The sequence below is a fragment of the Zingiber officinale genome, chromosome 2B, assembly GCF_018446385.1.
Source record: "Zingiber officinale cultivar Zhangliang chromosome 2B, Zo_v1.1, whole genome shotgun sequence".
Classification (NCBI taxonomy): Eukaryota; Viridiplantae; Streptophyta; class Magnoliopsida; order Zingiberales; family Zingiberaceae; genus Zingiber; species Zingiber officinale.
This window is the reverse complement of record NC_055989.1, coordinates 103,144,405-103,156,437: the sequence shown is the minus strand read 5'-3', so window position 1 is coordinate 103,156,437 and position 12,033 is coordinate 103,144,405. Positions and strand designations below refer to the sequence as shown.

The following is a 12,033-nucleotide window of genomic DNA, read 5'->3' as shown; positions in this document are numbered from 1 at the left end:
AAATGAGTTTTATTACTATAATGTCTTCCATTTAACTTGTTTATCTCCATTTACTGAGCTTCATACTGCAGTAATAAAAAATAAATGTCATGCATCATATACAAGCATTGCTTCTTGTAGCATTCAATGTCTCGACTATTAGAGCAACCATTGATTATTTATTCACCTATGATATTATTTATAACCATTGATTAGTTATTGAATTTGATGCAGCTGAAATATAATTGGGATAATTTTATAGAGAAATGAAAAAAGTATGGAATGAAAATTCAAGTGAGAGATATAGGGCATCAGTCATTTAGCTAAGAAATACTATAACAAAAATACACAGACAATGGTGAAAAACCATTGTGAAAGAGGTAAAAAAGTCGTTGTCATTATCTGCATTGAGCCATTGAGAAAGATAGGATCTTTCAAAGACAACAATTAAAAATCGTTGTCTATTTACCTGAAACACAACGGTTTTTCACCCTTGTGTTTTAAGTTGAATCGTTGTGTATGTGATAAAGATTACAACGATTTTTTTTCAAAAACGACAACGATTTATAACCATTGTGTTTAAAGTAAAAAAATAATGGTTTTTCCCATTGTCTTTGAGCAATCCTATCTTTCTCAATGCAGATAATGACAATGGTTTTTTTGCCTATTTCACAATTATTTTTTACCTTTTTTATTTAAAAAATACACACATAAAAATCTAATGGTTTTTTTTAGTCTAATACAACGATTTTTTTACCGTTGTCATTTGTTTATTTTAAACGTTGTCATTTCTCAACATATCAATTTAACCATTGTCATTTCTAAACACACTAGAGAATAATAAATCGTTGTCATTGACCGTTGTCTATAAACAATATACAATAATCCATTTTCGACAAACATAAATATCCCAATTCAAATGAACACTTCGTATATATACAAACTCATAGCCAAACATATATACAAACTTGTAGTCAAACATATACATTCTCTTTACCATATATGCAAAGAGTATATTACTGAAATTAAAGTAAACAACCACCAAAAATAAATTCATACAACGATAACTTATCACCAACATCCTTCTAACAAATAATATTTCAATTTTTCGATACGTCGTGGCCTCTCCTCTGTAATGTTTTCAGAGCTAGGATTTTTGCTTCTTCTCTTCTTCTATAATCAACTAATTTCACTGAATTTAGGACAAAAGTATTGTCTTAGAACTCTACCTGCCAAGGATATATCAGGATAAAGAAAATTTGATTAAAAATAAAATTACCTTAGCATAATGAGGATGTTGCAACATTCCCAGCAAATCATGGTAAACAAGAACCGACACAAGTTTTGATGTTTGCAGTCGGAAACATTTGATGTGAAACTCATATAACCAAGTAAAATCATCTCAGTAACAACAAAGATCACAAAAGGCATACTCATTGATGAAAAAAAAAGTTAATAAATTTACCATTGAAAAGATAAGAGACAAATTTAATGAAAAAAATTATAAAAGACAATATTGTCTATAAACCCTTAATGAAGGATAACAACAAGTCCAACACGAGCTAAGAGAGAAAAGGAAAAATAACTATGACTACGTGGAAATTAAATACTTGCTTTCTGCCTGACACCTCTAGCCAAGATCATTAGTACTTATAATGTCTCCTATATGGTAAATAACATGCTTAAACAAAGTTCCGCATTTATCAAGCTCTTCAATGAAGAATTCCAATACAAACTTCCATCTGACATCCCCATGAATAAATCACAAGCCACTAATGCTCTAGATAGCTTAGCCAGTTCAACAAGGATCAGTTCAGTTTTTAATGGTACACTCTAAGTATATCATGAACTGGTCACTAACTAATCAAACCAGTAAAAAAATGGGTATATCCCAAAGTCCCAAATGAAACCAAACTAATTGCCCCCAATTCTCATTTGCTGTGTCTTTTGTCATAATTTCTCAATATCTTCTAATAACTCTGGATGAACCAAATAATATAGGTAAAAACACAAAAGAAACTTTAATTGTCTTACTTGCAATTCAGGCTTAAAGACACTTATTACCAAGTACTGGAATATTTAGGCTTTTGTTATAAATGATAAATATTTTGATGTAGCTATATATTTCATGGTACAACATTTTCTTGGAATGTCACACATGAAAATTTTCCTTTTAAAAGTTGTAAATTTTTAGTTCTCCTTATGCTAAAACCATCATGCAGTTGTAAATAAAATTAGAAATGGTTGTTTTATAATTATAATATTTCACTCTTTAAAAATGAAACTAAATGTGCATGACTATCATGACACTGCTGAGTCATTATTAAATAGGAAAATTCATCAGAAATAAAATATTTTTTAAAAATAATGATAAGAAAAGTCCAGTGTAGAATCGTGAATATAACAGGAACATAATTCACTTTTCAAGCACAATAGGCCATGACCACCTAATCATGTCGATACCTATTGTAAACAATCATTGAACATAATAAAAACAAGGCAGATGTAGATGACTTATGGAAGAACAATGTCCTATCCAAAAACAAAACACAAAAGAAGGTATAGAGATAAAAAAAAACAATTGGACTATGATTAAACTGAAATAAGTGAAACATAAGAAAATAAAACTCCTGCTGACATAAACCCAAAAAAAATAGCATAGATTTTCTTTCATATACAACTTTAATGAGACACTAAAAGTGCACATACACTGGAATGCTGAAGGTGTTTGTGAAAATCTCTGAAGAGCGAGCCACATAAGCAATAAGGAGTGCATAACGAATAAATAGATAGGACCAACTGTAAAGATATATTTCAAGTCAACACCATAGCAAGGATTTATTACATTACTCTTGAGAAGCAAGAATGTAAAATAGAATAAATTAACGAAATTAGTCAAATAACCTTATGATATTCAATATGATGGAGTCTAGTAACGAAGTATTAAAATAATAACGGGAAATTAAGCTTTAGTATGCTTCATAGTTTTCAAGACATTGCAACAAGAATAGTTTTGGGAACTCTACCGTAGAGCTTGATAAACAATTTGTATCATACAAATGGAATAAAATCTACAAGAAGTTATTTCTCAAGACATTCAAAATTACAGGAGACTAAATTCATAGAAATATAAACGTTGTGCAAAACTTCAATCCTAGTAATTGTATTTTCTCTAAGTTATGCTATAATACTCTTAAAAATTTGTCCGGTGTTAAGATTAGTGGATAATATAAGTGGTAATAATTGCAAAGCTTTGGATTATGTGGATATAATGGACACAACTGCTAGAACAAAACAACAACAAAAAAATGTAACTCATCCAGAGTGTTAAATAAGTGTGGATGGAGAAGAGGTGGAAGAGAAGAAGTTCCATTGTGAATGGGACTTTAGTCCCACATTGGAAGTTTCAAGACAAGTTTGTTGGTTTATATTGCTTCACATACATTAATGATGTGAACAAATGCATGGGGAGATGGTTTCTCTCACGCGTGGGTGCGCAGGGGGGGTCCAAATCCAAGGCCCAGATTGCACTGAACCAGGTTGACTCGTGCGCGAGCGCGACTTGCGCACACGAATGCCAGACTGGTCGGGGCTAAATTTGCCCAAGCGGAACACCCAACATTTTGCCACATAAATCTTTTTGCTGCTTGTGTAACGGAGCAAAAGGTTACGAAGATAACATAGTGAAGCAAGCAAAGGCTCTCCGCCTTATTCCTCTCCTCTGTCGCATAATTCCTGCTCGCCAGAGTGCCGGTGGTACCATTCGGGTGCCACTTAGTTCGCCGTGACCACCAGTGTTTGGTGGAGTTCACGGTCGATCGTTGTATACTGGGAAACAGACGACCCGAGTAACCCTCGAAGCACAGCCGGAGGTGGGTGAATCTGTTTCAAGGAAACTGCTACTCGCAGGCCTCGGTCAGCTAGCCCGATTGGAATTTTCGCCCGACCTTACTGTCTAGTCTGCTCTGCCTCTCTGTCTTCCTTTCCACAGACCTACTCAAACAGACCTGGTCATTCTACTCTGCAGACCTGGTCTTCCTTTCTACAGACCTGCTAAAACAGACCTGGTCATTCTGCTCTGCAGACCTGGTCTTCTTTTCTGCAGACCTACTCAAACAGACCTGGTCATTCTGCTCTGCAAACCGGGTCCTCCTTACTGCAGACCTGCTGCTCTAGTCTGCCGCTCTGTAGATTTGTTCTACTGCTCTGGTCTGCTGCTCTACAGACTTGCCCTGCCGCTCTAGTCTTCCGCATTGCAGCTCTGCCCTGCCGCTCTGCAGACCTGCCATGGTCTTCTGCTCTGTAGACTTGGTCTTCCGCTCTGGTCTGCCACTCTGCAGACCTGCTCTTCCACTATGCAGACTTAGTCTTCCGCTCTGGTTTGCCACTCTTCAGACCTGGTCTTCCACTCTGTAGACTTAGTCTTCCGCTCTGGTCACCGCTCTGCAGACCTGCTCTACCGCTCTGTAGACCTGCTCTACCGCTCTGTAGACCTGCCCTGTCGCTCAACTCTGCCGTGTTACGAAAACCAACCCTGCTGGCAACCTGAGATTATCCGCTCAGATCATTTCGACTGTAAGTTGAATTTAAATTCCGTATAAGTTTTAAATTCAACTAAGTTCCCTAAAATCTCCGGCAACAGATTATTTGGTTTCCAACACAGAATTCACAGCTAATATGCAAAAAAAAAGAAAGATGAATAAAAGGAGGATAATAATATCTCAAACAAGTAATAAATTGTAGCACATATAGTTCCCACAAGCAGTTTCGGTGAGTCATATCAGGTAGTTCAAACTTTATATTGTCCTCCTAGAAACACTGTTGATACATGGAAATTCAGGTAGAAATAAATTAAGGAGTTGATACCAAATAATTTGGACTATATGAACAGTTCATTCCCTTGGTCAAAAATTATGGTGAAGAACCAGGTAAGGAATGAAAGGTGATGTGTGGTGGGTAAGTCCAAAGACTTTGCTCACCATTCCACAAAGTAGCAGTCACTAATTGATTAGCAAATGCAAAAAAGTTGGAAGCTAGAAGTTCAAAACATATATACAATACTTCTTACAAACATATATAAAATACTTGTAGTTTCTCATTCTCATGTCTAGTAGATTCGGCCTCTATTGAAGTCAGCAATGGAACTTTCTCAATTTTAGAGTTCTCCAAAGGATAGCTAGTTGGAAGCTTTGTCTCTTCTAATACAAACTGATACAATGATTTCGAAATCTCATTAAGAAGTACTTAAATAAATTTGCTTGCATTTCAAATAGATTGATTCCAAGATTTTTAATTACTAGAAAACATACTAGAGAGAATAAGTTTGCATTTGGTTTTGTTTGCAGTATCCTTGCTAAGCAATCAATTAACTAAGGATCTAGCACAACTTTGGAAACATAACCTTTGATACACCAATGAGGACTTCAAATGGAGTGACGTTGTCACCAACCATCACCATCTTCTGCTCCTCCGAGTCCACTTCCAATGACCTCACCCCTGCATGGAGATTAAAAACATGCTAAAAAGTAAGACCAATTGAAAAAAAGCTTCAATCCACTTAAAAAATACACACAATATTATTTGCATGAATTTATTCACAAAAAATACACACATCAAAGTACATATAACGAGCATGATTTCTAGTGTAGACATGAATGTCCATGCAATCCTATGTTACTGAAGTAATAGTTGATAAATCTCCCCTTGATCAAATAAAAAAAATAAGAATATTATGCTTCATTAGTATTCTACAGTACAAGAATAATGAAGGGCAAAAGAACATTTATAGAAAAAGTAACAAAGTCTTAAGAAAAGGTAAATTGAAAACCAACAATATTTAGAATTCTCTGGTGAATTCAATCTAAGATGGCACTTGTTTAGCATTAGGAAATGTTAATGATTTAAATAGGTGAGATGCAATTTAAATAGGTAAGATGTAACACACGTAGAAAATTGAAATAAAATAAATGCATAATATGTCCTTATCTAACCTAAATAATATCATCTATTAGCAATCAAAAAATTTATAATTTTGGATGCTTTAGCTGATTGCAATTACAAAATGCCAGAAAAAAAAGGGGCAACACAATTATAAAGAAAAGAAAATTGAAATATTTTGACAAATCTTCAAACAACAAAATTTACAATCATAAAGCACATGAAATGCACATAAAAAAATTGCAAAGAAATATGAGCAATAACAATACCTTAGCTGCATCAATACCATCACGATAAAATTTGCATATTTTTCCAAGTGTTGAAACAACATTATCTGATTGCAATGCATCAGGATGCCCAATCACATTATTCAAACTAAAGAGAGCCTCTGTACAAAAAGAAATATTGGACAAATTGTTATTAGCAGCAACATTGAGGCATTAACTTGTATGTAAAAACATCTTATATATAAAGCTATAAAGCTACCTCTAATCTCTGATTTATCTATTGCACTAGATGAAAATATGGTTCAACTTGTGTTTTTTTTGAGCCACATAGACAAGTTTAGGTTTTGGTTCCCAACTGAGTTCCTTTGGTCACATTGAACACTCCTTTAGAGCAACAATGCAACAATCATTGGCGACTATAAGAAATTACTCTAAACTCCTAGTAAACACCATCTACTACAGACAATCTAAATTTCACAAAAACTTTCAGTTATGCTAGATAAAAATCTTGTATTTACCTTGTCTAAATGAGAGAATCCTCACTGAGACCCATAATTTCTTCTATCAAAACCAATATTACTATTACACATCTGTAAAACGTTGTAGGAGTGGCCACTCACATATAAGCAGACTGTTAGATTGTTAGCAACTAAACATCCAAAATTATATTCACACGACAACTCACAGTCCCAGACTTGCCCTAGTCCACTCAAGACTCCATTACTTGTAGTAACAGCCCCCTATTAATGCTTAAAATGTATACAAATGGTAAAATTTATACAATGCTTAACGTTACCAAGTAATCTTTGCCTTGCATCCATTGGCGCAGATTAGTTCTAGTACCGCAGTTCCCGCAAGTAGCCCAGTAGCATCGCCGCCTGTGAAGCAATTCCGACGTTGGTAAGACGATTAATAGAAGATTGAGTAAAGGAAAAACAAGCAAAAGAGATACCTCGTGCTTAGCCCTCGATGAGCCCAACTGCGACAGCACAACCAGTGGTGGAATTGTGCCTTCGCCCACTTGGAGCCCTTAGATACGAGGGCTTTCGGCGACAAGCTGTAGCAGCACATGCACAACGAATTCTCTCCCAATTGTTGGTCTTGTTTCCGTTGCCTCCATGAGAACCTCGATCCCACCCGCCGCCACCACCCGCCTCCACCACCGCTACCAGGCTTCCAAGCACCACAACCACCTTCTCGGTTGTACCTCCACCGCGTTCCCCCACCAGCTCCACCAGTGGAGGCACAACCCCATCGATGTCAGTGACGCGTGGAGAGGGAGAGGAAGAAGAGAAGGTCGTTGTGAGATTCTGCATCTTGTCCATCCTCCTCTTCTCTTTCTAACTTTCTTGTTTTATGGCAGAGCGGTGAAGCGGTGAGGTCAAAGGCTGAAGTGTAAATAAAGGAGTTGTGCAAGAATAGATCTAGGTTAAAGTTTGTTATTTTTTTATTTTTTTTACATTTCCCCATGCATGAGTTTTTAGGCAGGAAAAAACACAATAGTTATAATTTCATTGACAACAGTTTATAATCGTTGTCTTATTAGGACAATAACAATGGTTTATGCACCATTATTCCAAACGTTATAAAAGAATTCTCATTGATAATGGTTCATTGCACCGTTGTCCCAACTATTGTTAAAATTATCTTTTGGGTTAACCGTTGCATCAAAGACAACGATTTTGTCAAAAATCATTGTCTTTTCCCAAATTTATAACAGTTTTTCCTAAAATCGTTATCTTTCCACCATTGAGAAAGACCATATTTGTTGTAGTGAAAGCAACATTATCATATGCACAAGAAGATTTAGAAAGGGAACCAAACATATTAGATACGATAGATGGAAGACTTGACTGGATAAAAGCTAATATATGGAATGACTTGTTTAAAATTCATTGGAATAAAGAAGATCACAAGATTAAATGTGAAATTGCACATAAGAATAAAATGACAGTGAAGGATGGGTCTACTACCAAAGATATAAATTCAATGTATCTCATTTGTTCTATTTTATATTGACATAAATTATGTATGATTGCAGAAAAAATATTTGGGATGAGAAGTGGCTGAATTTGAGGTTTTTGAACGAATGCGAAGAGTTTTTGGATAACAAATCAGCTCGAGTTAGTGTAAGTCAACATAATTAATTATTCATTAATTTTTTTTAGTTTCTTGTATTAATTCTTACTTGTTTGTTTTTATATTTGTTAAACTAATATAAGCTATTGTAATATGGACATGAACAATATAAAGAGAGAGAAAATGTTAATAATCAGTCTTCTCAGCCTTCATTCAATCTCAAATCATGGTGTGATGTGGTGGACAACTGATGTAAGGGGAGGGTATATGGATTTTGATGCTATCAAAAAACACTTTAGAAGATCATATAATGGGCATTCCAATGACATGTGCTCCAATGAGAAGAACAAAGAATTATCTCGAGAAATTGAAAAAATATGTGCTACTAGCAAGAGGATGGAGGAAGAAACTATTAAAAGCAAAAATAAATTGGGACTCATTGTCAAAGAAAATAGACAAAGGGAATAACAACTTATCAAGGAAGGTAGGCAAAGAGAAGAAAATCGAAAGGAGATGATTTGTAAAATGATTCAAGAGACAAGATATACATATCATTGATATTCAAGAGGATCTGGTCCCTGTGACCGTGAGCATCGTGATTGGCGAAATAAAGATTAAATTACTTTATCTTTGATTAATAGTTAAGTGTATTTAGATGATGTGAATATTTACTTTTTTAATATTAATTGTATGATACTTTTGCATTAGAAATTAATTGTTTTAAATATTTTTTATTTATTTGAAATGTACGATTGTTTAAAGTATTATGTGTCACGCCCCGGAGGAGTCTCTGTCCGAAGAAATTTCGACAACATCTCCCCTGCACGGCGGACAATCTGAAACTTTCTACATATCACATATACCTCAGCCACATGCGGCTGGAATAATAACATGTAAATAAATCATCACCACGCAGTTAATATGACAAGTAAACAACATAATAATACCCTGACTCGAAATCAACCCTACTCAACTACACTCGTAAAGCTCAAATCCGACGATAAGATCAACTTACCTCTTCTGCCGTCTAGGCAGGCATATAGTAGAACATATCCAAACACCAAAACCATCGACACATACATTCATACCAGATCCATAGTATCAAAAATTCATAGTATCAAAACCAGAATAAGTCGGACATAGTCAAAACAATAAAACTAAAAGATCATCCAGTATTTTCGTGGTCTGCAGGGGACTAGCAACTAGAACTCTCTCCTGACAGCATCAATCTGAAAAAATATCAACAATAGAGGTGGGGTGAGTCCAACGCTCAGCAGGTACAATTGATATGCAAACAAACAACCAATCAAACAGGTAACATGTATTGGGCAGTGATTAACCGAAACAAATAAGAAACACAATTAATGCAACATGTTAATTTCATTACTAAGCATATCAAAGACAATAAGTCAAAAGTACCCGCCTCCAATCGAAATGGTCCAATCCAACAATCGAGATACTCGTCTCGAATCAAAGTCCTGTAATAAACTGTATAGTTTAGCTAAATTTAATTATAAGCAAAATAGCTAAACCAAATTATTTTTCTCCAGGAACCCTAATTAAATAGTTAATCACAATTAACTATCCCTAATCCAAAGCTTAGGATTCCATTCTAACTTAACCACAAGTCGATCAAACTACACATGAACCACCATCTATATAATGAATCAAACATATCCAAACAAACTCAATTAAGTATCTTACCCAATTTAAATCTGCACCACTCTAAAGATTCTGTCAACCGCACAACTGAAGATCAACTTGTCGCCGCTAACAACAAAATAAATTGCTGGATCAAGGAAACTACAACAAATCCCATTAGAATTCTTTCCCACTGTCCAATTAAGATGAGGACATCATAAAATCAGCAACACTTAATTTTTCTTACCCAACTCGTAGCCGTGGTTGTTGATCCACACCAGAACTGTGGCTACCTGCACAAATGGGTTGCTGCTGGAACAAATCGAACAAACCAAAACAGCAATTAATCCAGATTCTTGAACCCACAGAATTTCCAACCAAACTAAATCTCACCGTGGATTTGCTCAAGGCAGAGAGCACTAGGGCAGCGGCGTCGGCAGGCACAGAGGTGGTGGCAACTGGCGTTAGGGGAGAAAAAATCTCGGTCGACAGCAGCGGCTCGAGTTCTAGGGCAGAGGAGCAAAGGGCGCAGCCCGCGCGGAGGAGAGGACCAGGATGTGGCTCGGTCGGCGGTGGCTTTGTGCAGAACTCGGCGTGGAGAAGGCCGGCGTCGCGAGAGATGAGGGGAAAAAAAAAGAGTTCGGCTATGATGTGAGGTGATCGGAGATAGGGTGCCAAGAAGGGGGAAAACCGGCAATGGCTTGAGCGTTGCCGGCGCGTTTCCTGATCTCAGCGGCGGAGAGGGCTCGCAATCCAAGCTAGGGCAGGGCAATTAACCGGCTGCAGGCGCTGGGGTTCCTGGCGGTTAGGGCACAGGTGGTTTGGCGGCTCGGCGCGAGGAGGAAGAGAGATCGCCGAGCGAAGGGAAAGGCTAGGGCATGCGGGAAGAATAAGAGGAAAAGAAAAAGAATAAGAAAAGAAAAAGGAAAAGAAAAATAAAACTTTTCCTCATTAAAACATGGTAGCCTAAACAAGCTTTTTTCTGTCCTGTTTTTATCCCCGTCAACTCGTCCGTACGAGCTCCGAAAAATTTTCAAAAATTTCGAAAAATTCCCTTATTAATATTCGCCTATTTCTGGTATTTTACATTATGTGGATGAGAAATATAAAAATATAATATATTATAAATTTAGTGATTAATTTAAAAATTAAATTTTATATGAATTTATAAATAAAATTATGAACGGATTTATAACAAATTAAAATCATATTTAATATGTTATTTGAGATAGATTAATAACGGACTTAAAATAAAATTTAAGATAGAATTTATAAATAAAATTATAAACGGACTTATAAATATATTAAATTATATTTTTTATTTAATTTGAGATAGACTAATGACAGATTCAAAACAAATTTAGAAACAGAATTTATATTTGAAATTATTTTCATTTGGGCAAATAAAATATACAAATAGATTTATAAACAATTTTTCAATCCATTTTTTGAAATTAGAGATAGAATATTTCCATCTCAAAATTAGCTACGGGGTTTTCACTAATGGATTTTTGAGATAAAATATTCCGTTTGAAACATTCTTTAGAGACAGAAAAAATGACTTTTACAGACGAAATTTTTCGTCTCTAAAACTCTGTTTTCTTGCAGTGCCTATAAATAACTATACACCTATGGAAGGCAAATCTTCATGGTAAGAGAAGACAGATTTCTAGTAGAATTATTTTGTCAAGGAAGGAGAAGTCACCACCGTATCAATTTCTAAGGAGTGTTGCAAGTGGGCTTATTATGCAAATTATGAGTTCTGAAAGTAATAGTTTTATTTTCTGAAAATTATTTTGTTTCACTACTATTATTACCGATTGTTAAATTATTACTGATTACTATCATTCCTGGATTTTAGGCACTAAATTGATCATGAAATAAATGGTTAGGATATGTATTTTGACTACTATTGATTACTTAATTATTACTGATTACCGACCTCTCCTCTAGGAGGGATAATTCTGGAGGGTTGATATCAGTTTAAGTCATAATGAAAATAATTTAATTTTAGTACCTACGTTAATATCTGTGTTGAGATTATTGTTATTTTACTAATGAGAAACTATTACTTTTTAAGAACTACAACATTTGTATTTTATCCCCCGCTTGCTGAGTGACTTCTAAATCACTCACCCCTTACAACCCGTTATAGTTAGAGATGAAAGTG

The 12,033-nt window shown here is 35.3% G+C and overlaps 2 long non-coding RNA genes across 2 annotated transcripts; both read right to left on the bottom strand.

The window, feature by feature from the left end:
- Positions 1-893: 893 nt before the first annotated feature.
- On the bottom strand, positions 894-9,004 carry LOC122046588. Its single transcript, XR_006130312.1, has 6 exons — positions 7,096-9,004; positions 6,940-7,021; positions 6,186-6,304; positions 5,381-5,475; positions 1,259-2,778; positions 894-1,171 (listed from the first exon to the last, which is right to left on the bottom strand). It is a non-coding gene; the product is annotated as an uncharacterized LOC122046588 (long non-coding RNA).
- A 637-nt stretch (positions 9,005-9,641) lies between these two features.
- LOC122049358 lies at positions 9,642-10,763 on the bottom strand. Its single transcript, XR_006130935.1, has 4 exons — positions 10,257-10,763; positions 10,111-10,172; positions 9,927-10,025; positions 9,642-9,700 (listed from the first exon to the last, which is right to left on the bottom strand). It is a non-coding gene; the product is annotated as an uncharacterized LOC122049358 (long non-coding RNA).
- Between the last annotated feature and the right edge of the window lie 1,270 nt (positions 10,764-12,033).